This window comes from Cervus elaphus, chromosome 19 (genome assembly GCF_910594005.1).
Source record: "Cervus elaphus chromosome 19, mCerEla1.1, whole genome shotgun sequence".
In the NCBI taxonomy this organism is placed as follows: domain Eukaryota; kingdom Metazoa; phylum Chordata; class Mammalia; order Artiodactyla; family Cervidae; genus Cervus; species Cervus elaphus.
The window spans coordinates 93,116,502-93,143,661 of record NC_057833.1 but is presented as its reverse complement, the minus strand read 5'-3'; the positions used below and the strand labels follow the sequence as shown (position 1 = coordinate 93,143,661).

General features: G+C 36.0%; 1 long non-coding RNA gene across 2 annotated transcripts; it reads right to left on the bottom strand.

Moving 5' to 3' along the window:
* LOC122675700 lies at window positions 1–26,781 on the bottom strand. 2 transcript variants are annotated; one of them, XR_006335321.1, is made up of 3 exons: window positions 26,689–26,770; window positions 448–491; window positions 1–84 (listed from the first exon to the last, which is right to left on the bottom strand). It is a non-coding gene; the product is annotated as an uncharacterized LOC122675700 (long non-coding RNA). The 2 variants fall into 2 exon arrangements; XR_006335320.1 differs by lacking the exon at window positions 1–84 and adding an exon at window positions 148–207 and having other exon boundaries at window positions 26,689–26,781.
* Between the last annotated feature and the right edge of the window lie 379 nt (window positions 26,782–27,160).

Genomic DNA, 27,160 nt, shown 5'->3' with positions numbered 1-27,160 from the left:
CATACTTTGAATTTTTATTCAAAATATAAAATTTACAAAAATGTCTTCAAATTCATCCTCTTCCTTGAGTTCAGAATTTTGTACCTAGGGAAACAATGTAGAAGCATTGTTTTAACAAGATTCCCTATTGCTTTGTACCTGTCTTTTTGAAGAGAAGGGACAAGGAAACTTCTGGAGTCAAAGAAAGGCCAGGTCATCACATAGTCCCTTGGTTGAAGACAAAGTAAAAAGTGAGTGCATAAGTAATTAAAGCATGTATATGAAATCTAAAAGAAACAACAACAACAACAACAAAAAAGGTATTGATGAGCCTGTTTGTGGAGAAGGAATGGAGACACAGATGTAGAGAATGGACTTGTGGACACAGTAGGGGAGGGAGAGAGTAGAACGAATGGAGAAAATAGTACAGCATATGTATACTATCAATGCATAAGACGGATAGCTCACCAGCTGTGTAGCACAGGCAGCCCAGTCTGGTGCTCTCTGATGACCTAGAGGGATGGGATGGGAGAGAGGAGGGAGGTTAGGAAGGGAGGGGATACATGTATAATTATGACTCATTTGCGTTGTTATATGGCAGAAACCAACACAACATTGAAACATTTAAATATATATACATATATATTTAAATAAATAAATAGAAAAAAATGGGTAAAAAGTATTGGATTACTGGGGTCTGGTCAAATACCAGACTTCAAATCCTAGCATCCTTAGATACTAGTGTTGGAAATGTTAATCCTTCTGAACTGATTTACTTATAATAAAGAGAAATGATGCTAACAGAATATTGTGACAAATAAAATTACTATATAAAATATTTTAACCTCTATTTCTAATTCTATTGTAGCATATTAACAGGAAATCGACAAAATCACTTTGCTGTATTAGTATTTGTGTTACATTAAATACAGAAGAATGAATGATCTTGGGAAGATATTAGGTAGAATGCTATCTATATTGATTTAGGACACAGCCACTGGAGTTACACATCTCAGTTGTATCATATATTGCCTGAATCTGGACAAATTACACATGGTCTGAGTTTCAGTTTCCCCTGTAAAATAAGAATAATAATAATAGCATCTGCATTATTATGATTTATATGTTAAAGATGATCATCTATATCTGACATGTACTCTTTGGGATCTGCATGTACAGAGCACCATATAGGTGCTAAAGTAAAGATGATGCCTGCTACCAAGGATGCTCCATCCCATTTTCATACAGAAATAGCAGAATTATGAGGAAAACAAGGGTTTGTAAAAGGCAATGGAGAGGACTAGGTTGAAGACGGGGGGATGTAGAGAATGGAGGAAGTCAGTTTAAATAGTGCCCAAACAGAGTGTCTAATGACAGGCCAGGAGGACAACCCTGACTCTGCCATGCAGAGGTCATGGTCTACTGGAGCCACAGACTCACCTTTCTTGGGCCCTTAATCCAAATCCCTGGTAGTATTTGGTTTGGTTCAACTCACAGGTTGCTTTTTATTTCTCCCACAAAATTTTATAAGTTAGTCATTTCACAGATGAATGGATAAGAAAGCTGTGGTACGTATACACAATGGAATATTACTCAGCCATTAAAAAGAATACATTTGAATCAGTTCTAATGAAATGGATGAAACTCGAGCCCATTATACAGAGTGAAGTAAGCCAGAAAGATAAACACCAATACAGTATACTACTGCATATATATGGAATTTAGAAAGATGGTAACGATAACCTTATATGCAAGACAGAAAAAGAGACACAGATGTATAGAACAGACTTTTGGACTCTATGGGAGAAGGTGAGGGTGGGATGATCTGAGAGAACAGCATCGAAACATGTATATCATCAAGTGTGAAACAGATTGCCAGTCCAGGTTTGATGCATGAGACAAGTGCTCGGGGCTTGTGCACTGGGAAGACCCAGAGGGATGGGATGGGGAGGGAGGTGGGAGGGGGGTTCAGGATGGGGAACACATGTAACTCCATGGCTGGTTCTGTCAATGTATGGCAAAAACCACTACAATACTGTAAAGTAATTAGCCTCCAACTAATAAAAATAAATGGAATAAAAAAGAAAAAAAAAAAAAACAAGTTAGTCATTTCACCGAAATATTCTGATCCATGGATTCTATTAAAAAATAGAAAGATCTGGCATCCCTGGGCTCATATTTCAACATGGCAACCACCATCTTAAGTTGCATGGTTGTGACACCATTAGACAAAATTTTTGCACAACAATACTCACAACTGCTCACTCTAACCCAGGAGAAGGAGCCTGTTTGGAGCTGAAGTTTCTGGGAAATTGGAGGGAACTTCAGGGCTGGAGGTGGGAGGGCACGTGGAACCTGGTGTGGGTCCTCAAATCTCGAGTCCTACAAAGTACTGCTCCAGGCAAACCTGGGATCCTATGGGAGGTGGGGAGGAATATTTCAAAGCTTGTTCAAATCTACTTGGAAATGAAGAGGTAAATTTTGCAAAGTCTGTAAATTTCTGGGAGTTCAGGAAGGCATTTGTTTTCTTATCTTTTGTTTTTGTAACCTAAACTCACATATGAGGACTTCATTAATTTTCACTTTGTAAAATTATCTGAGGAAAAGTATTTTCAGTCTCTTGCAGTAGCTTGAGTAATTATCATAAAACACTCTCTGGCATCTCCTTTATAACTCTCTTGCCAACTGCCATGATTCAGATCTTCATTTTCACCTACAGCTGAAACAGTCTCTTGCTTCTTTCACTCAATCTGTCCTACACACCAGTGCCAGGGCTATATCCTCAAACAGATCAGAGTGAGGCAGGTGTGGGAGAGCCATTTGATTCTTCTCTTTCTTTCCTGTATTTGGAGACAGAAGGAAAGAGTTCAGTATGGATTTGCATGGGAATAAAGATGCACAGGTAAAGAATGAGCTTGTGGACACAGTGGAAGAAGAGGGTGGGGTGAATTGGGAAAGGAGCATTGACAGATATACACTACCATGTGTAAAATAGATAGTGGGAAGCTGCTATCTAACACAGGAAGCTCAACTTGGTGCTCTGTGATGACCTGGAGGGGTGGGATGGTGGGGGCGGGGGTAGGTGGGAGGGAGACTCAAGGGGTAGGGGATGTATGTATTAGTTTAGTCACTCGGTTGTGTCCGACTCTTTGCAACCACATGGATTGTAGACTACCAGGCTCCTCTGTCCATGGGATTTTCCAGGCAAGAGTACTGGAGTGGGTTGCCATTTCCTTCTCCAGATGTATACTTATAGCTGATTCACATTGCTGTCAGCAGAAAATAACACAACATTGTAAAGCAACTAAACTCCAATTTAAAACTTCTTTTTAATGGACTTGTATGGATCTTTGCTTTTGCATCTTTTGAGTCAAGATGTTATAAGTCATTTCAGAATAGAACCTCCAAAATAGTTTTCATCATAAAACAGTCAAAATGTCACATTTTATATATTGTGATTCTTAATTTTTAAAAATTAATTAATTTATTTTAATTGGAGGCTAATTTCTTTACAATATTGTGGTGGTTTTTGCCATACATTGACATGAATAAGCCATGGGTGTACATGTGTCCCCCATCCCAAAACCCCCTCACACATCTCTCACCATCCCATCTCTCTGGGTTACCCCAGTGCACCGGCTTTGAGTGCTCTGTTTCATGCATCAAACTTGGACTGGTAATCTAGTTTACATATGATAATATACACGTTTCAATGCTGTTGTCTCAAATCATCCCACCCTCGCCTTCTCCCACAGAGTCCAAAGGTCTGTTTTTTATATCGGTGTCTCTTTTGCTGTCTCACATATAGGGTCGTCATCACCATCTTTCTAAATACCATATACATGCATTAATATACTGTAGTGGTGTTTTTCTTTCTGACTTACTTGTGTATAATGGGCTCCAGTTTCATCCACTTCATTAGAATAGAACCAAATGCATTCCTTTTAATCAGTTCAGTTCAGTCGCTCAGTCGTGTCCGCCTCTTTGCAACCCCATGAACCACATCATGCCAGGCCTCCCTATCCATCACCAACTCCCGGATTTTACTCAAACCCATGTCCATTGTGTCGGTGATGCCATCCAACCATCTCATCCTCTGTCGTCTTCTTCTCCTCTGGCCCTCAATCTTTCCCAGCATCAGGGTCTCTTCAAATGAGTCAGTTCTCCGCATCAGGTGGCCAAAGTATTGGAGACATCAGTCCCTCCAATGAACAAGGACTGATCTCCTTTAGGATGGACTGATTGGATTTCCTTGCAGTCCAAGGGACTCTCAAGAGTCTTCTTCAACACCACAGTTCAAAAGCATCAATTCTTCAGTGCTCAGCTTTCTTTACAGTCCAATTCTCACATCCATACATGACTACTGGAAAAACCATAGCCTTGACTAGGTGGACCTTTGTTGGCAAAGTAATGTCTCTGCTTTTTAATATGCTGTCTAGGTTGGTCATAACTTTCCTTCCAAGGAACAAGCGTCTTTTAATTTCATGGCTGCAATCACCATCTGAAGTGATTTTGGAGCCCAGAAAAATAAAGTCAGCTACTGTTTCCACTGCTTCCCCATTTATTTGCCATGAAGGGATGCAACAGGATGCCATGACCTTAGTTTTCTGAATGTTGAGCTTTAAGCCAACTTTTTCACTCTCCTCTTTCACTTTCATCAAGAGGCTCTTCAGTTCTTCTTCACTTTCTGCCATAAGGGTGGTGTCATCTGCATATCTGAGGCTATTGATATTTCTCCCGGCAATCTTGATTCCAGCTTGTGCTTCCTCCAGCCCAGTGTTTCTCGTGATGTACTCTGCATATAAGTTAAATAAGCAAAGTGACAATATACAGCCTTGATGTACTCCTTTTCCTATTTGGAACCAGTCTATTGTTCCATGTCCAGTTCTAACTGTTGCTTCCTGACCTATATATAGCTGAGTAATATTCCACTGTGTATATGTACCACAGCTTTCTTATCCATTCATCTGCCCATGGACATCTAGGTTGCTTCCATGTCCTAGCTATTGTAAACAGGGCTGTGATGAACATTGGGGTACATGTGTCTCTTTCAATTCTGGCAGTTCTATTTTCATTTTTTTAAGGAATCACCACACTGTTCTCCATAGTGGCTGTACTAGTTTGCATTACCACCAACAGTGCAAGAAGTTTCCATTTTCTCCACACTCTTTCCAGCATTTATTGTTTGTGGGCTTTTTGATAGCAGCCAATCTGACTGGTGTGAGATGGTACCTCATTGTGGTTTTGATTTGCATTTCTCTGATAATGAGTGATGTTGAGCATCTTTTCATGTGTTTGTTAGCCATCTGTACGTCTTCTTTGGAGAAATGTCTGTTTAGTTCTTTGGCCCATTTTTTGACTGGGTCATTTATTTTTATGGTATAGAACTGCATGAGCTATTTGTTATTTTTGAGATTAATTCTTTGTCATTTGCATCATTTGCTATTATTTTCTCCCACTCTGAAGTCTGTCTTTTCACCTTGCTTATAGATTCTTCCATTGTGCAAAAGCTTTTAAGTTTAATTAGGTCACATTTATTTATTTTTGCTTTTATTTCCATTACTCTGGGAGCTGGGTCATAGAGGATCTTGCTGTGATTTATGTCAGAGAGTGTTTTGCCTATGTTTTCCTCTAGGAGTTTTATAGTTTCTGGTCTTACATTTAGCTCTTTAATCCATTTTATTTTTGTGTATGGTGTTAGAAAGTGTTCTAGTTTCATTCTTTTCCAGGTGGTTGACCAGTTTTCCCAGCACCACTTGTTAAAGAGATTGTCTTTTCTGCATTGTATATTCTTGCCTCCTTTGTCGAAGATAAGGTGTCCATAGGTGCGTGGATTTATCTCTGGGCTTTCTATTTTGTTCGATTGATCTATATATCTGTCTTTGTGCCAGTCTATTCAGTTCAGAACAGTGGTTCTCAAATCTATCTGCATGATCTATCCGCACCTGGGGGAATTTACAGAAGTATGGTGCATGAGTCCTACTCTATATTGATAAAGTCTTTCAAGGGTTGAGACTATAAAAATCATTATTTTTCTAAAATGATACTAAGGTGATTGTAATGGGAAGAGAGGGCTGAAAATCACTGGTGTAGTAAATGATTCTACTACTATATTTGATAAAATTCTTTAATATACTTTAAATGCACTATAGTAACAAGTCAGTGAATTAAGATGTGCCATAGAAAAGGAAGGGGCAGGAGGCTTGGGATGACCAGTTATCATGAAAAGTCATAAAGTAACCATTGCTTTCTGCCTTCCAAAAATTTTAAGAACTTTGTTCTTTTTTTTTTTTTATTTTCTACTCCTAAGCACCCTTAGTCTGACTACAGGAATAGTGATAAGCTATTTCATTGTGAATTTTAGAAATCGTTTACTATGTATACATGGTCTAAGCACTTTTATGTTCTTTCTTTCAGAGATACTCATGAACTGAATCCCTTCTCCTCTCATTCCCAAATCAATATGATAAGAATACCCAACTCAAGGCCCAAAACAGGATTAGAGGCTACCAAACACATCCCAGGGCCTCTGCACTGGAGTTCAAGGCAAGGATGTGAGGCTTCCTGAAACTCTCGCTGAAGCTATGTGGAGACTGTGTGGTCAACTGGCTCCTCTCCTTTCAGTGCATCCCAAAGCTCTGACACGGGATGGAGAACGAAAACCTTAGATTACTCTCTATTTTACTGCTGATATTTTTATTTTTGTCTGGGTCCTGTGTCCAATTCATCATGAACAAATGAAAAAGCTCTATTACCTTTTGAAGTCCAGATACGGAAGACAAAGGATTTGGAAGGGTGAAATGGAGGGAGCAATAAAGGGAAAGGAGCCAAGGAAGGAAAGAATATAATCCATTTGATTGTAGGATTCATGCTGTAATTGCTCTCCTCCTCCATAGGATTCAGTAATTTTAAATGACCTGAGTATGAGTAATTGTGCAACACATGGCTTAAATTATCATTAAACCTTCAACCAGTTTAAAAATAAGAATGGAAGCACCTATTTCAAAGCCATTATATTTTTCTCCTAATGTTAAACTTATTGGATTTTTAAAAAATCAGATGAGTTCTGCAACTATAAATGTATTCCCTTTTCCAAACAATGTTCCTAATGCAAAAACTTTCTTAACTATTATGGTCTTTTATTCAAGGTCTCCAAAGCTTTTAACTGAGACTTAGGTTTAAAATTTAGAAAAATCAACCTTCCTTCTCAACCTATAAGTGAAAGTGAAGTTGGTGCCACAGTAAACAGATTTCTTCCTGATTTATTAAGCATAGTTATTATGCAAAAAAATTGTAAAACCAAAAATAAATCATTGTAAAAGGGAATATGGAGAATTGACTGTGTATATGCCTATACACAAACACACACACACAGTTTATTTCTATGAACCAATGACAATAATTCAAATACCTTGCTAGTAACAAGATGTGTTTAGATAGATGTTCTGAATTTAATAAATATAATCTATCATTTTCTCTTCATTTTAATTCTGCCTGCCACTGCCTTTGTAGATGACCCTGGGAAAAAGCATTTAACCTCCTCTCAACTTAGTTTTCCTTGTATTTAAAATAAGGCTCATAGAATTTGCTGTCACCACAGAGACATTTTCATTTCCTTCAAGAACTAGTTTACTCTTAATAAAAACTTTCTCTTCACTGAATTTTTCTTGTGACTGCAGTAAAAATGTAGAGAGGACTTACTGCAGTGCCCTATCAAAATGGGTTTTAAAATAATAATCTGTGAAAATAATGGAAAAGCATTCAGTATTATCCAATCTATGTATAAGTAGACTATATTTTTTGATGGAGAATTAAGCCTTTTTTATATGTAAAATATGTTTCTTCAGATTCTCCACATTTCATTAGAGTTCACCATACATTATGCTAGCTTGAAATTTTTCCTAGTTAGCATTGTTTTCACATAATGGACTAAATCATAGATGAAATTTATTGTGTATTCTGAGATCCTCTGGTTGTATGCCAGTTCCTTAAAATTGGTCATAGCCTTTTAAATTTCTTGTGAAATAGACAAGTACAGATATTAATGTACAGCTTGATTTATGATAATCATAATGTGGTGGTTCCTATGGCCTCGTATATTTAGGTTTATAGATTAAATTTATGGAAGGGTTATCCCCCAGTCAAGGTATATGAAGCTATTATCTGGTAAACTAGTTCTAGTTTTCTCAATTATGTGGTCATGATATATATTCAGTTGAAGCCAGTGGTTCTTAAATAATAGTACATAATAATAACATAGAAAGATATAAAAAGGAAGATTTGTGCGCAGCAATTGTCTGATTTTAATATGTCTGGATTGGAACCCAGTATTATGCATTTTGACAATCACACTTATAATTTTAAAGCAGATATATCATGTATAACAATCTGAATAATATCACTGTAAGCTACACTCAAAATTACCAGTGAACATTGTTGGCATAAGAAAAGTATTTCCATTAAGAAGACTTAAATGGCAAAGTTTCATGAATAAAGTCAGTTACATTATCAAGTATTAAATACATTTGTGTAAAATCCAATACCATTCTCACTAATCTTCAATTGTGGTTGTTTAGGCAATCATTCACTTAATCATGAATTCATACTTTAAACTGATCTTGATCTATCTCCTAGTTTTACTTATAATATTTCTCTATAAAGGAACCTTCATTAGTATGACCTGTATATCTGGGATTTCAAATCTACTTGTCATCAAACCCTTACTCTCAAGTAAAGGAATTTTATATCCACAGGTAAAGGACTCTTTCTTGCAATTTCCTTATTACCCATTTCTGGAGTAATTCTAATAGGTATTCCTTCTATTATAGTCAACAGGGGCACTGGTTTACCAGTAGTGGATTAGGAATTGCAAAATTTACTATGATTCCTCTACATGTGAGATTTTCCCCATTTACCTATACGTGGGAATTTTGTTAGCAATATGTACTTATACATTTCAAAATTTAAGAAAATGGTAACTGCTTTTTCCAGAAATGCAGCTACTTGCTATTGAATATCCTCCTGGTTAGCTAGGTAAAACTTTCACTCCTTTAATATGTTTTCTTCAAATGAATGACAGTATTTTTCTACTCTGATTAGAAAGAAGTGAAATGCATCCCCAAATTCTTACCCACAGCATATTTTTTTTCCAAAAGAAGTTAGTGAATACAATACTACTGTAGTATCTTAAACGATCCAATGATGTTTTATAAATTTTACACCAACAGTGGAAACAGTGGCAGGCTTTATTTTGGGGGGCTCCAAAATCACTGCAGATGGTGATTGCAGCCATGAAATTAAAAGACGCTTACTCCTTGGAAGGAAAGTGATGACCAACCTAGACAGCATATTAAAAAGCAGAGACATTACTTTGCCAACAAAGGTCCATCTAGTCAAGGCTATGGTTTTTCCAGTAGTCATGTATGGATGTGAGAGTTGGACTATAAAGAAAGCTGAGTGCTGAAGAATTGATGCTTTTGAACTGTGGTGTTGGAGAAGACTCCTGAGAGTCCCTTGGACTGCAAGGAGATCCAACCAGTCCATCCTAAAGGAGATCAGTCCTGGGTGTTCATTGGAAGGACTGATGTTGAAGCTGAAATTCCAATACTTTGATCACCTGATGCTAAGAGCTGACTCATTTGAAAAGACCCTGATGCTGGGAAGGATTGAAGGCAGGAGGAGAAGGGGACAACAGAGGATGAGATGGTTGGATGGCATCACCAACTCAATGGACATGAGTTTGAGCAAACTCCAGGAGTTGGCCTTGGACAGGGAGGCCTAGCATGCTGCAGTCCACGGGGTTGCAGAGAGTTGGACATGACTGAGTGACTGAACTGAACTAAACTGAAACATAACTTTAGAATTTTTACTTATAAATATTAAATTATTATTGAATATAATCATTTCCACAAAATCTATTTTTTAATGTTTAAAATGGTTTCATAGCATTAAAGATGGTAACAACTATGTTATTAAGACCTTTGAAAGTATAATAATTTTTCTACACAATGTAGCTCTAGCATTGGAAATATAGATAAAATAATAACTTTATAATAAGAGAAATGTTACTTTTGTAACATTGGAAATCTGATCAAAATGAGTCACAATTTATCTTTGGCTTCAAATGGAAAAAAAAGAGACGAGACTGGGTGATTTCAAATAAATTGAGTATATGAAGTGTGAGTTTGTTCAAGATTTTTAAGCCTAGATGCATGGTCAGTTTATTCATTATTAATCAAGAATATAATAGTGTTCTTCCTCTTTCTATTTGTAACTCTTTTACCTTTTAGATTGAACAGCTATTCTGAAATATATGCTGAATGAAATTGTGACTTTTCATAAAATATTATTTACATAAAACCTTCCCTGATTTATGTAAGGCAACTTATCATCTATTTTACATTAATTTCAGAGCAACATGTTCATTTATGGCAAAGGAGAGAAGTATATAAAAACTGATGACTTACAAAAAGATGTCATAAATAACCAGACTATAAATAAATCAGAAAATAACTAGGATAGTGAAACAATTTTACAATGTATAATGTTTTATAATAAAGGAAAAAGGATAACATATGGCTTTGAAAATTTTCCCTTCACAAGCAGGGTGGCAAAATCAGAACTACTGATTTGAAAAGTTGCTTTTATTTAGTGAATGAAAGGTATATCAAAAGTGCTTCAAATCATATATAAAAACCTCCTGAGAATCTTAAAAACATGTATGCAATATAAAAAATTCAGGCAACCTACTGAATCCAGCCAAATGGTACCAAATTCTTAACTCCCATTGAAAGATGATAGCACATATAAACCTCTTTTTTATATCTCCTGGATAGTCTTCCACAAAATTAGCACTAAAATATGTTGTTATGATGACTGTTTCATAGTCATTCTTATCTATGAAATGGCTTAATCTTGCAAAAAATTTATAAGCCTTAAAGATCACTTTTTACTCATTACTGAATTATATTAGATATGAAAACAAAATTTGGTATTTTTTAAAAGCATGAATCAACTACACCATATATACAAGATAGCCACTTATAAGTACATGATGAATCAAAGCACAGAAACTAGTTTAAGTGGGAAAAGTTGGAGAATTTTAAAACTAATTCCAAACAAAAAGAGATAAATTATTCAAATTGGCTTTAAAGATGGGAATTTTCCCGCTGTACAGCCTAATTCACTTACTAAAGAGTTCTTTGAGATCTGATCTGGAGACTGAGTGTAAAATGCTCTGAGGACTTTCATGGTATCCTACCAACAGCATAGCCATCACCTTCTCACTATCACAATCAAAAGACACACAAATGTAGAGAACAGATATGTGGACACGAGGGGTGGGGAGGAAGATGGGATGAATTGGGAGAGTACGATTGACGTATATACACTACCACGTGTATACTAGATAGCTAGTGGGAAGCTCTATAACACAGGGAGCTCAGTTTGGTGCTCTGTGATAACCTAGAGTGGTGGGATAGGGGGATGAGGAGAGGTTCAAGATGGAAGGGATATATGTATTCACTTCGTTGTACAGCGGAAACTAACAAAACATTGTAAAGCAATAATACTCAAAAAATAAAAGGAGTAATTATTGAGAATTTATTTTGTGCCTGCCACAGGGGTGAGCATATTATATGCATTTCTTCATTGTTGATGAATGGCAGCTGCTAACTATTACTTGTATTCTCTCCATTTCATAGCTTCAGAAGCCAAGGCCGTAAGCAGTTAAGTAAGTTGTTTAAGGTCAGAAGATGGTTGCTTGAAAAACCAAAACCTGAAGCAGACTGAGAGATGCTACACCATCATGCTTTTCCATTAGATCAACCTAAGACCTATATCACCTTCTATTGTCATTATTGTTTTTCTCAATTTATAAGATGCTTTCAGGTGCAGGCGTGTGAGTTAGTCTATTTCAAAAGAGCAATAAGATTCAGAAGGCTTGATGTTTCACCACGGGTTGTCTAACTGGTAAGTTCTACCCTTTAACTACGGCTCACAGCTCCTTCACAGAGCTTTGCTCTTCAGACACTATGACTTCCCCTTTCAGACCGTGGTGCTCCTTCACTGTCATGATCAGCAGAAGTGTTCAGCCTGAGATGTCACCCAGTTTAATATCTCAAGTCCCTAGCACATGACTCCCTGCTAGTTCCCTTAATAATGATAAGGTAAAGAACACTACAACCTTCCCTGGTGGCTCAGCTGTAAAGAATCCTCCTGCAATGGAGGAGACATTGGTTCAATTCCTGGGTGGGACAAAGCCCCTGGAGAAGGAAATGGCAACCCACTCCAGTATTTTTGCCTGGAAAATCCCACAGACAGAGAAGCCCAGCAGGTTACAGTCCATGGGGTCGCAAAAGAGTCAGACACGACTTAGTGACTAAACAACGATAACAAAGAACACTACACCGTGAGACAGAATCACAAAACTTCAGACTCAGAAAAAAATTTCCATTCATATTATCCATTATTGTTAAACAAGGATAATACCACTTAATGAGAGGAGATAGAATCTTCAAGGAATCATTTATGTTTTCACAGTATCTTCTATTTATTATGTTGTGTCTTTTTATGCTTAAATGAGTGATTCCACTTCAGAGAACATCACTTCCATATAAGTGCAATTTTCCTTCTTCCATTTTTGCCATTGCATTTGAACTATGGAGAGGGAACCTGTATTAACAGTCACTTGCTGTTGTTCATTTGCCCAGCTGTGTCCGACCCTTTGCAACCCCATGGATGCCATGCATGCCAGGCCTCCCTGTAGCTCACCATTCCCAGAGTTTGCCCAAGTTCATGTTCATTGCATCTGTGATGCCACCCAGTCATCTCATCCTCTGACACCCTCTTCTCCTACCTGTGATCTTTCCCAGCATCAGGGATTTTCCAGTGAGTCATCTTTTCATATCAGATGACCAAAACTGGAGCTTCAGTATCAGTCCTTCTAGTGAATATTCAGGGTTGATCTCCTTTAAGATTGAAGGGTCCGGTCTCCTTGCTGTCCAAGGGACTCTCAGGAGTCTTTTCCAGCAACACAGTTAAAAGCCATCAATTCTCTGGCATTCTGCCTTCTTTATGGTCCAGCTCTCAAAACCATACATGATCACTGGGAAGACCATAGCCTGGACTATACAGACCTCCACTGATGAGTAATGTTTCTGCTTTTCAACACACTGTCTAGGTTTGTCATGGCTTTCCTGCCAAGAAGCAACTGTCCTCTGATTTCATGGCTGCACTTACTGTCTGCAGTGATTTTGGAGCCCAAGAAGAGGAAATCTGTCAACACTTCCACCTTTTCCCCTTCTGTTTGTTGTGAAGTAATGGGGCCAGATGCCATGGTTTTTTATTTTTTAATATTTAGTTTTAAGCTGGCTCTTTCACTCTCCTCCTTCGCCCTTGTCAAGAGGCTCTTTAGTTCCACACTCATTCAGTTCAGTTCACTCAGTCATGTCTGACTCTTTGCAACCCCATGGACTGCAGCACGCCAGACTTCCCTGTCCATCACCAACACCCAGAGCTTGCTCAAACTCATGCCCTTCAAATCAGTGATGCCATCCAAGTATCTCACAGTCTGCCAGCCCCTTCTCTTCCTGCCTTCAATCTTTCCCAGCATCAGGGTCTTTTCCAATGAGCTAGTCCTTCACATCAGGTGACCAAAGTATCGGAGTTTCAGCTTCAGCATCAGTCCTTTCAACGAATATTCAGGACTAATTTCCTTTAGGATGGACTGGTTGGATCTCCTTGCAGTCCAGGGGACTCTCCAGAGTCTTCTTCAACACCACAGTTCAAAAGCATCAATTCTTCGGTGCTCAGCTTTCTTTATAGTCCAACTCTCACATCAATACACGACTACTGGAAAATCCACAGCTTTGACTAGACAGACCTTTGTCAGCAAAGTAATGCGTCTACTTTTTAATATGATGCCTAGGTTGGTCATAGCTTTTCATCCTAGGAGCCAGTTCTTTCAATCTCATGGCTGCAGTCACCAACCGCAGTGATTTTGGAGCCCGCAAAAAAAGCCTCCCACTGTTTCCATTGTTTCCCCATCTATTTGCCATGAAGTGATGGGACCAGATACCATGATCTTAGACTGACTACATGATATAAAATTTCAAATTATATGCAGAAAAATGAAAAGTGCATATGTCAGAAATTTTCACTATGTGTATTCATTGAACATAGTTCCCTCTGCTGTTAAACAGGTTTATGTGTCAACTACTTTTGATTTTTTTTTTAAGCTTATGTGTCTATTTACTTAGAAAATAAAGCCTCTTCTCTTCCTCTTGGGCTTCCCTTGTGGCTCAGCTAGTAAAGAATCTTCCTGCAATGCGGGAGACCTGGGTTTGACCCCTGGGTTGGGAAGATCCCCTGGAGAAGGGAAAGCCTATCCACTCCAGTATTCTGGCCTGTAGAATTCCATGGACTCTAAAGTCCACGGGGTTGCAGAGAGTGGGGCATGACTGAGGGACTTTCACTTTCTCTTGGAGGAATTTTTATCTTTCTATTTGGATTTGCTCTCATGGGACTTCAAACATGAGCAATGTGACAACCCAAACTACACAGAGTGGCCCTGGATATTTTAATGATGACTCATCAATTTTTAAGCTTTTAAAAATTATCTTTTTGCTTTTCTGATTTCTGTGGATTCTGCCACTGTCTGTCTCTGAAAAAGTCCAAGCCCTAGGTCTATTATCTTCTAGGTTGTTCACTTCATATTAAAAAAAAAAAAAAAAAAATCTGTTTCCTGACATACATTGCCCCACTATATCCACCCAAGCAGTCATCTTTACAATTTTGCTGTGTCTCAAGAGGGCATGACAGATGTGGAACTGTATCAGCTAAACACATTAGTAGGATCCTTAGGAGTTGTTGACTTAGAGGATATTTTTTATGCAATACAAATAGATCTTTTCAAAAACACTTTTGTATTCCACTCTCCTCCTTCCAGTTCTCTGCACTTTAAATATAATATAGATATTTCAGATATCATTTATCCAAAATTCCAAAATCAAAAGCTCTGAAAAAAGTGTTTTTTGTTAAATAAGTCACAGACTCACTGGCAGCAAAACCTAATTTGATGTGAAGCTATTTGTCCAACCTAAAAATGAACATTTTGTTGTTGTTGTTAGAGAAATTATTTATTGATCTTGGAATCTTACTTTAGGCACCTCTGAAAGTGATTCACAAAATAAAGTATGCAAAAATCACCTTTCTAAAGTATAAAATAGTTTGAGTTATCAAACATAGAGACCCTGTATGATATTTAAGAAGCCTAGCAAAAGTCTTATATGTGTGTTTTCTTAGATGGATGAAATTTTAATGTCACTAGCACTTTACTCTTGCAGTCTCAGAGTTTAAATTCAACAAATAAAGCATAACTAATATTATGATAGGTATTAAAGAGACAAACATGAATTGCTCTTGACTCTGGCCTTCATTTGTACTCATGCTAAAGTTTTTGCATCCTCTTGATTCTTTGAAAACATGATATCTGCAAATTAAGAGGATTTATTTTAAGATTTCAACTATAAAACAAAATAAAGCATTTTGTACATACTTTTCATTAAGTAAATTATCAAAAAATGGCAATCGCTGTATAATTCCCTAAATTTCTAAGATGTTTGTGTTTCTGTAAGAAGAAAACCAAATTCTTGAAATAGTCTTCCCTAGCTTTTCTGAAAGTGAGTGCATGTTTGTCAACTCCCCTCTATACCCGTAAGAACAAGGCACTGAATAGAAGACCCCATGAGTTATGCTTGTATTACAACTCTGCTTATTTGAATACTGTGAATTCTTTATATGTACAAGGCTAGCCTAAAATGTAAGCATTTGGTTAGTTTTAAAACTTTAAAATTGAAAACACAATCCTGTATTTTTCAAATGCCAGATGAAATATTCCCTTCCAAAAAAGGGAATTTCTTCAGAAATTGAACTATTTCGTGACAGCAGTTATTTTCTTTTCTTTCATGATTTATTTTTCTACCTGCACATGATCGCCAGTTATTTTTCTTTGTAAATCCAAATGCCTCATTTGGAATCTACTCCCTTTATAGCCACTATAAAAATTGCTTCTACTCTGATTAAAGCAACTTGCAAATGTTGGACATCATTTCAGAAGCATGACATCAATTAGAACATCAAGATCATATATACTGAGTTGGAAAAATTCTTAGAAATTCTGTAATGCAACACTTTAATTTTACAAACGAGGAAACAAAGGTTTTACAGAATCTTCAGAGAAGGTTTTGATTCTTTTGATCTCTGGCAAAGTTCAAAGTAGATACCTGTCTCCTACCCCAGAGTCTGAAGTTCTCCAAAGTCCACACTGTTACCCCATTATTCTCTGCCCTACTGTGTAAAATGTCCATCTTTCCTTATATAATATTTCTATATAATAAATTCAATTATTATGACTTTCAGTGGTAAATTAAGTATATCTTAGGTCAAAAATTTCACTTTACTTCCCGCGTACAAAATGATTTGAGGAACTATAATTCTGCAGTGACATATTTCATTTTCTTGGGCTCCATATCTCTGCAGACAGTGACTATAGGTAGCCATGAAATAAAAAGACTCTTTCTCCTTGGAAGGAAAGCTATGACAAACCTAGCCAGTGTATTAAAAAGCAGAGACATCACTTTGCCAACAAAGGTCCATATAGTCAAAGTTATGGTTTTTCCAGTAGTCATATATAGATGTGAGAAATGGACCATAAGGAAGGCTGAGAGCTGAAGAATTGAGGCTATCAAATTGTGGTGCTAGAGAAGATGCTTGAGAGTCCCTTGGACTATATGGAGATCCAACCAGTCCATCCTAAAGGAAATCAACCCTGAATATTCATTGGAAGGACTGATATTGAAGCTGAGGCTCCAATACTTTGGCCATCTGATGTGAAGAGCCAACTCATTGGAAAAGACCCTGATGCTGGGAAAGGTTGAAGACAGGTGAAGAAGGTGGCAACAGAGGATGAAATGGTTGGATAACATCATTGACTCAATGGGCATGATTTTGAGCAAACTCCAGGAGGTGGTGGAGGACAAGAAAGCCTGGTGTGCTGCAGTCCAAAGAATTGGCCATGACTTAGCAACTGAACAACGACAACAATTCCAAATCTGCAAGAAATTTTCTGTATTGAAAACTTGTAATTTATGAAACATTATGACAGCTGACGTTTTCACAAAGTGCTGTTGTTGTTCTTCACTCTTCCCACAAGTGATGCTAAATAATAATTAGCACTTGGACAAAGATTCATAACATTGGCCATAAAAAAAATCAGGAAAATTATACAGTGACTCAAAAGTCCATTAAAATAGTCACAAAAATGCCAAAATAAGTCCATGCTTTGATGTGAATCAAACATACAGCAAAAGATAAGAGAGAAAAATAGAAAACCCAAACAAAATTGCCATCCTTAAAAATAAAACAACCACATCTGTTACTCCAGAAATGAAATTGAAATGTTGAGCAGTGATCAAGGCTGTCACTTGGGAGACAACTGATCCAGAGGTCACTATAATATCTGATTCTGAACAAAGGCCTTGAATAGATACAGATCCCTGGGTCGGGAAGATCCCCTGGAGAAGGGAATGGCTACCCACTCTAGTATTCTGTCTTGGAGAATTCCATGAACTACATAGTCTGTATATAGCCCACGGGGTTGCAAAGAGTTGGACATGACTGTGAGACTTTCACTTTCACTTTCTTTCAGATATAGATGGAGACAACTCAAAGAGATGAGTAATCAAATCAATTAGATAATAAATGAATAAATAAACCAATTGCAATGAACAAATATATAACTCACATGGAATAAATAAGGCTAAAAAAGATACTCAAACTATATGTAGCATATACTTATTCCAGATGCAATTAATTTTATAGAATGAGTGACAAACTTCTATACAAATACTTGTGAAATGAATGAACAGTGAAAATCTAAAGCATGAAATTTTGTAATAAAACTAGCAGAAATGAAATAAGAACAAGTGATATGAAAAAGTGAATTAGAAACCTTAGAAATAAAAAATATACTTATTTCATAAAATGTCACTAGGATAGCCACAGTCTCTCAGAAAACTGGAAGATACTGACAATTCACCAAACAGTAACAATTTTAAAAGCCTCTATCAAAAATAAAAAAATAAAAAAATAAAAGCCTCTATCATATACGTTCAAATAGGCTCTGAATTGGGCAATGGCTGAGTTTTTAATTTGAAAGTATGTTCCTGGCACAGAGCAGGATCAAAATAAACTCACATGTAGACACAGCATAATGAATTGAACAACATGAGAAAGAATGAGAAAATTATTTTTAAAAATCAACAAAAATAAAAATAGCATACCAAAAATAACTGTAAGAAAAGGATAATTTAATCAGCAAATGTGCTAAAAAAGGAGTAAATAAATACTTTCCCATTTGTTAGGGAAAGTAATGTTACCTAAAGTATAATGACCTGTCAAACTGCCATTCAAGTGTGAAGACAAAGATTTTCGAACATCTCAAGAGATAGTGATGCTATCACACAAGACTTCTCATGAAAAAATTCCCTAATGGGCATATTCCTTCTAGATGAAATAAGAAACAAGAAAGAGTATATAGGGCAAAAGAAAACTTGATAAAAGATGTTGATAAATATATTTAATTATTGACTACAAAACAACTGTGTTTTGTGTTTAAATAACTCACACAAATTTCAAAGTAATGATGCATGATGATATTACACACATTATTCGGTGGATGGTTAGAGTATAATAAGAGCTTGTCAGGCTTTGGATGGGAAAGTCATGTAGAATAAATTTAGATTTAAAGGAAAATTATAATTACTTATATGGGGTAAAATTTAAAAAATTGCAAAATAATTTACACATATCATTCTTTGTAGCATCTAAATTATCAGAACAAAAGAGAAGAAGAAACGAAAAATAAAAGAAAGAAAGAAAAAGGCTGAAAAAGACAAAAGAAGCAATAGAAATTCTAATCAATCTCATAGAAGTTATAAAGGGATATTAAGATTATAAGAAAAATCATGGTACTCAATAAGCAATGAAAATATGATTTAGAAATAAGTCCAAATATTTTCAGAATCTAGGTAAGTGAATGCCCTTAACATATGACATTGGTATTCAAGTTGTTTTTTTAAAATCAAGCTATACACTGCTTTAAAAAGACATGTCTAAAATAAAACCACATATTTAGACTAAAAGTAAAGTAGTACAGATATGGCACAAAGCTCTGAGAATATTATCAACTAAAATATTAAGGAATATTTTATTAATTTTTTATTAAAAATATTTTATATTATATTTTATATTAAAATTAAGGAAAAGAAGCAATAAAGTTTAAGCAAGGCAATACTACTATAATATGTACTATAACAATAATATAACAATATAAATATTTATAATGTAAAAATTGACATTATAAAATAATAAATGTGCACAATTTATACAAATATAGAAATCTAATCTAATAATTATAAAATAATGAAGATTATAATAAAAATCTACCAAAATGCACAATACAACATATATAACAATTATGGACTTGTAAAGAGCTAAAATAATAACACAAATGATGAAAGAAAATTACACAAAGAAATATGTAAATCCTGAACTTGATGATTTTAATGTGCATTCTATCATATGAGGACAAATCAAGTAGGACAAAAAACATAGTAAAAATAGGAAAACTTTAATTATATTATACACACATATGTTACACACACACACACACACACACACTGCATAAATCATAGAAAGAATATATTTTTCAAGTACATATTTACATTTACCCCAAAAAAGAAAATAAGTATGTACAGAGATTCAAAGTCTCATCAAAGTTCAAAGAATTGCTATTCTATTAACAAAAAGCTTGAACTGCAATAAAATTCAGTATGTTATCAGCAATAAAATTATAGCTAAAACCCACATTTACAAATATGCTATAAAAGTATATGTTTAGAAATTTGAATACGCAATCCTAAATAATTTGTGTATTAAAGAAGAAAGCACTAGAGAAATTACATAATAAACAAGAATGAAAGAATCACACATCAAAACTTACAAAATGCAATTAGCATAAATCCTAGAAGTAAATTTGCCCACTTGAAAGTTTTAAAAGCAAGAAACACTGAAATTCTATACGAAGAAGCTGGAAAAACAAGAGATGGGGAAAAGTAGGGAGGAGAAGAAAGAAAGGGAGGAGTAGGGGAAGGAAATGGCCAAAGGGAAGATTAGATAAACATTTCTAAAATATAAATATGTAATCAAAGTCTCTCCTTCAAAAATCCAGCAGTGGGCTTCCCTGGTGGTCCAGTGGTTAAGAATTCACCTGTCAATGCAGGAGACATGAGGTTCAATCCCGGGTCCGGGAAGATTCCTACATGCCACAGGGCAACTAAGCCTGTGCACCACAACTACTGAACCCATGCACCCTTGAGCCTGGGTGTGTGCTCCACAACAAGGTCACTGCCATGAGAGGCCTGAGCACTGTGAGGAAGAATAGCCCCCACTCCCTGCACCTAGAGAAAGCCCACAGGCAGCAACGAAGGCCCAGAACAGCCAAAAATAATTTGAAGATGAGCAAGTGTAAGATTTGTTCTATCAGATGTTTACATTTCAAAAGAAAATGTAAAATAACTTGTATGTCACAATAGGAAAGATTTCTTAAACATCACAAAACCATGTATTCCATAAACAATAAACTGTAGCTCATCAAAAGTTACTAAAACAAAGGAGAATGACAAACCGACAGGGATAAAATATTTTTAAATCATATAATTAAACTATGTGGTTCATAAAAGACCAGCACATGTAATTTTTTAAAACTCCAACATATCAATAAGATATGACAAACAATTCACAAGTAAATGGGCAAAGTATATTAACTGAAACTAATTACAAATAAAAATAATATCCACTTTCATTAAGTGGAAGTGCAAGTGACTAAGAAACATGGATATGCAATCTTAATAAGGAAAAGGCAACAAATATAATAATACATGAGCTACATCTTCATGTTCATCAATTTGGAAATAATTGAAATGTGACCATCTTTGTGTTGATAAGGAGAAGAAACAGAAAATTTCATGTGTGGATAGTGAAAGGTATTGAATACAATCTTTGGAGAACAAATCGAGGTATCTGCCTTCCTTTTGCTTCACAATTCTGAGACTTCTTTTTGCATACTGAAAAGGAAGGAAGGAAGGAAAGAAGGAAGGAGAGAGGAAAGAAAGAAAAACAACTTGTAGAAAATAATGGTCACTGGGGTATGATTTGTACTAGTCAAAATGGGAAAATATCTAAATGTCCTTCAATAAAAAATAGATATGGATCTATTTTAAAATCTATTTTAAAAATAGATGATATAATCAGGTAATGGAATGGAAAATGACCCTTAAAATGAAGTATATGTATATACATGTATACATGCATATAATGATTTTTGTCACATATGAATTCTATATATTTATAAAACATCATATCATACATTATAACTAGCAAAATAAGCAGGCAAGCAAGATGCATAAAGATGCATACAATGTAATATTGACAATAGAGTTTAAATATATTCAAAATAATGCTCCTTATTATTTGTAAAAACTATAGTAATATTGCAAATATTTTCATAGAAATATAATTATGTAATTTAGATTTCAGCAAGAAAGGAGAATAGAAAAGAGAATTTAAAAAGTGTATTCAAGTAACTGTACTGTATAATTTACTTTAAAAGTCTGAAAAGGGTATGCCAAAGTGGTAAGATTTGGTAATGCTAGATAACAGACACATCAATGTCACTATATTTTTCTTAATATGCTATTTTTCATTTGAAATATTTCACAAGAGAAAGCACTGACACAGCTATATCTGAAAGATCACTCACTTGAGCACAATGAAAACAATGTCTTACCATTAGTAGAGAAGAAGCAGCCCAATGAAACTGGACAGCTGACACAATTCCAGTTATCACAGACAAAGGAATTTCTCATTGAAAAGAAGCATTATTTGTCTAGCAGGCCATGTGCACAGGTTAATTGCACATTGTCAAGAGTGGGTATTTTCAGATTACACAGTATTTCTAATAAAGAGTAGTGTTTGTTCTGTGCTGTTCTTAGTCTCTCAGTTATGTCCAATTCTCTGTAACCCCATGGCTCCTTCTGTCCATAGGGATTCTCCAGGCAAGAATACTGGAGTGGGTTACCATGCCCTTCTCCAGGAGATCTTCCTAACCCAGGGATAGAACCCAGGTCTCCATCATCGCAGGCTAATTCTTTACCATCTGAGCCACCAGGGAAGGCCAGAATTGTATTCAAAGCTTTGGGGCCTTTTCATTATTTAATTTTTCTTAGTACCAAGTCTCATCTCTTGCTTTATTGAGATTTTTTCTTTAGATTCCTTCCTTCTACTAAGACTGTTAGTTCCAAGGACAGGAAAGATGATATCTGTATTTTCACTGTGTATATTTTAGGGCCTATTAGACTTCTTAGAACAAAGCAGGAGTATTTGAAAAGTAAATAACAAGAAGGAAGGAAAAGGAGAAAAGAAGGGTGGGAAGGAGGAAAGAGAAGGAAAGAAGGATAAACAAAAAGAAGGAAGAAGAAAGGAAAAGTTTAAGTTTATAAAAGAGCAGTGAAAAACAGTGTTATCCTGATTTGATACATGTGAATGTTAAGAGAAAGTACAGATATTGAGCCCAGGATTTAAACTCAGGTCCAGTGCCTCAAGGCACAAGGGTCATTCCACAGCAACTTAACAGAGAGGCAAAATATTTTATTCTCTTGAGGGAAATTTTATGTCTTGTACATTTTTCCAAAATCATTATTAGAATTATTTTCTCTGCTTTTGTACTGAGGCCCATATTAAAATTTTTTATGCAGTTATTTTCATGAAATTACTGCTAATCAAGTAGTTATTACTCTAGAGGTGGACATGGCCAGTTGAATCATTGCAAATTATATGCAATATTCTGACAACTTTTGTACAATATAGAATAAAGACGTGATTCTTCAATAAATCACCAATTTGCACCAGTTAGTATATACTTTATAGTCTGCATGAATTGTCGGATTTACTATACAAAATCTAGAGGAAGGGGCTGATGCTTTTGTCATTTTGTAAACAGAGAAATCGAAACAAAAACTGCTAAATATTTTGTCTAGTTAGGAAATCACACAGCATGAACACCCAGCTGATCTAACATTCGCGCTCACATTCCTCAATATATGCTTTCAATAAGAGATTTTAAAGTGAAAAAACAAACCTTAAATTTGAAGATTAACTCTGTTTTAAACAGATTCTTGATGTATTATTCTATTTTTTACTATTACATGTTAAAATTGTAAAATGATTTTCACTAACTTATCATAGATTTGTCTTCTTTTATTTATTTATTTATCCGCATGTCTAAAACATCCCTGCTATATTCCAGAAATGCTGGTAGGCAATAACACAGCAACCAATGTAAAGACAAAGTCAATCAACACAAAGGTAAGTGTTAAAAAAGTTACAGAAATGTTTTATCACAGGAAATATAATGATTGGTAGTTTTATTTTAAATGTAATTTCCTAGAAACATATGTTGGAAATAATTGTTAGTTACCAGAAACTTTTTTCTTCTCTAATGTTCTTGGCATCATAAATTCCTTAACTAAAAAATTTGTATTGGTCACTCATCAGGATGAGGGACTGGAACCTGGAGTTAAAGCCTTTAATAAGCTGATACTGCCCTAGTCCTTATGGAAATTATGATCTCCATCACCTCATTCATTCATTAACCCACGGACTTATGAAATATTTATTGAATGGCTATTGAGCAAGACATCACTAACTCAATGGACATGAGTTTGAGTAGGCTTCTAGGAGTTGGTGATGGACAGGAAAGCCTGGCTTGCTGCAGTCCATGGGGTCGCAAAGAGTTGGACACGCTGAGCGACTCAACTGAACTGATTGAGCGAGGACTGGGAAGGACTTAGCAGTTAAGTTGTTTGCCCTTGCCTTCAGGGAGCTTATGTTCTCATAAAAGTAATCAGATATACATGTCATTCATTCATCAGATAAAGCAGCTTGTTTCAAATGATATAAGATGGTTTGCAATGGCATGAGTTTTCAGAAAGATCATTTTCTAATAGGGAGATTTTGCAAAGTTATACAATGGCAATTGATGATTCAATTATAAAGTTTGCTTAAAAGGATGAAGGAAATGAGGTGGCAGAGCAAAGGGAGAAGGCAGTGTCAGATTCAAGAGAGAAGGAAATACAGACTATTACATAAGCAAGGCATGGCACTGAAGCTGAAATAGACAATACAAGAGAGAAAAGACAATAGTAGACATGTTTGCCAAATGATGTTAAGAATGTTTTCATGAGTATATAACAGTTTTTCTGCCAGCTATTTTAAACTCCACATTTTAATAGTAATTAAAGAGTGTATGATTTTAGAAATCATAAAAAAGAATGGAAAAGAATCTCTATATCCCATGAGCAGAGTGTTAGATTTGCAACATCACAGGCAGGGTTGAGTAAGGCTGTATGGATCTTTCACCTAGTTCTGACTTTCCCCTGGTTCTCACTCATTGACCATATCTTCGAGGGTGAGAGATTCTCCATGCTGAACATTCATGAGCCAAACCTGCCTATTCATTTGTTTTATTCTTCTTTCTTTACTTTTACATTCCATGCCATGTGTAATGCAGGATTTTAGTTCCCTTATCAAGGATCAAACTTTTGCCCTTTGCAATGGAGTCTTAACCACTGGACCACCAGGGAAGTGCCTCTACCTGCCTAAGACACTGTTCTATGATCGCCTTTCATCATCAATGGGTAGCTTATGCAGGATATAATATATAGAATATTTCATTTGCACTAGAAGAATATTTTATATTAATTAAATTTTATATGAATTCATTTTTCATAATGTGGCAAATATTTTTGAGGAGAAACAAAGACCACAGTATTTAAAAATATTATCCTTCTCAATTTTCATTAACTTAAACACAAAACTGATTACCTGACATAGTGATACTTGATTAAACTATTGGTCAAATTTTATAGATATATTCTTTTCCATTGTAGGTTATTACAAGATATAGAAATAGTTTCCTGTGCTATACAGTAGATTCTTACTTTTTATCTGTTTTATATATAGCAGTGTGTATGTTAATTGCAAATTCCCAATTTATCCCTCTTCACCTTACCCTTTGGTAGCCATATGGGTTACCTATGTCTGTGAGTCCACTGACTTTTTTAATATTGTGTACGAATAGTATATTAATATACTAGCTTTCAAATTATTTAAGTCCAAAATGTTGTTTCTCATTGCTGTGATGTAGATTAAATGAGTTTATTTTTTTATTTCTCATAGATGCTGTAATGCAGTGATCCCAAACTTTTTTTGCTAAAGAGACTATTTTCACAGAAGACAATTTTTCCACAGACTCGGGGTGAGGGAGACAGCTTTGGGCTGATTAAAGCACATTACATCTATTGGGCACTCTATTTCTAATCTAATGCTGCCACTGATATGATAGGAGGTACAGGTGGACATTACAAAAAGGATTTCCTCCTTTCTTGAGAGTAACTTGTCCTGGGATTATTGAAAGGCCCAAATGTCTTTGAACAAGAACGTCTGTTTAGCCAGATCATTCTACATAAAATCCAGCAATGATTATGTATTTCCGCACAGTATTTCAGGGATTCCCCAACGACTAAAGAAATATTATCCAAAATTTAGTGTGAATAACAGTCGACAGAGATGATTTTATACATGCTCATTTGTAAGTCCTGTACATGGAAAGCAAGACTAGGTAACTCTTAATGAAGTTCTCAGGAATTGCGTGTATTTAACAAGTAGGTCATAAAATCTGAGGCATGCAACTCTCAGTCACACTTTGAGAATTACTTTGTGTGAACAATAAAATTCAAATTTCTTACCCATAATTCTTATTTCATAATTTTCCCATGGCATGCTATTTTTGAAATTGTGTTTGATAATCAGGCACTGCAATCACCTGATTGTTCCCATTCACACATATTTGTCTTTATTCAAGATGCCATCATCTTCCATTGTCATGTATCCATTCAAGATTTGGATGAAAAAGCTACCCCTTTGCTCTCTTTATGCTCCTAGATTGATTTAATTTCACATTCTAAGTTTGTGTAGTACTCAGACAACTTTTCTTAGATAACTCCTTGTTTTTAGTCAGTTGTGTTCAAGTTATCTTATTTAATTATAAAGTTTTGGAGAGCAAGAATCAAATTTTAATTCATTGTTTGATTATAGATAATGAAAGGCACAGTGACTTGCACATAGAAAGTTCTCACTAAGCCCTTTACAAATAAATGAAGTCTCCTTTTCATGCCTAGTGCTACTGTTGATCCCAATGGGTTTGTAATTATACAATGACTACAATCAATTGGATTTTTCATTTCTGTTATCTACTGTGACTTTGGTGAGAGAATTGGTTTTGTGTTGGGAACATAAAGGAAAGAATAGAGCTACATTCAACTGCATTGTTTGGTATCGTGCCTAACAGTGGTGTTAGGCGAACCAACTGTCTGAAACCACTGGCCCTGGCCAGGCACCATAGTAACCACTTGCAAGAGTTTTCTTACACTAGGATGTCCTGTCAAGGAATGTAGAACTTCCAAGCTACCACCAGCCAGGAGCTCAGGAAACATCAAAAGGAGAGAGAAGACTTCAGTCCATATGTCCTACCTGTAAGAACGCAGCGGCAAGATGAAGAGAGCACCGGAGTGTTAAGAGGCTTTATTGGGCAATCGCTCCCGTGCAGAGCTCCGACAGGAGAGCATGGGGGAAAGCGGGACTCTGCAAGCTGCGGGAAGGGATTCGACACTTATATACCCTGGCGGATGCGGAAGTGGCGGGACCTTTCCATATATGGTTAGAATCGGGCTCTAGGGTGCTGATTGGACTGCCTGGTCTCATGTCAGTTTTTGATTGGCCGGAGTCTTGGCACCTTCGCGTCCATTAGTCTGCCTGGCAACGGGCTGTTGATTGGTGGATGTCTTATCCAGGACTTTCCAGCGGGGGCTTCTCCGTCAGCATTTTCCGGCTGGCGCTTTCCCGCCTGCGGTCAGCATGACCTTTCACTACCAACCTCCCGAAATCCTCCTCGCTGGAAACCATCTTGGCTGAATGATGGGCAAGTCTCCAGGAAAGACCCTGA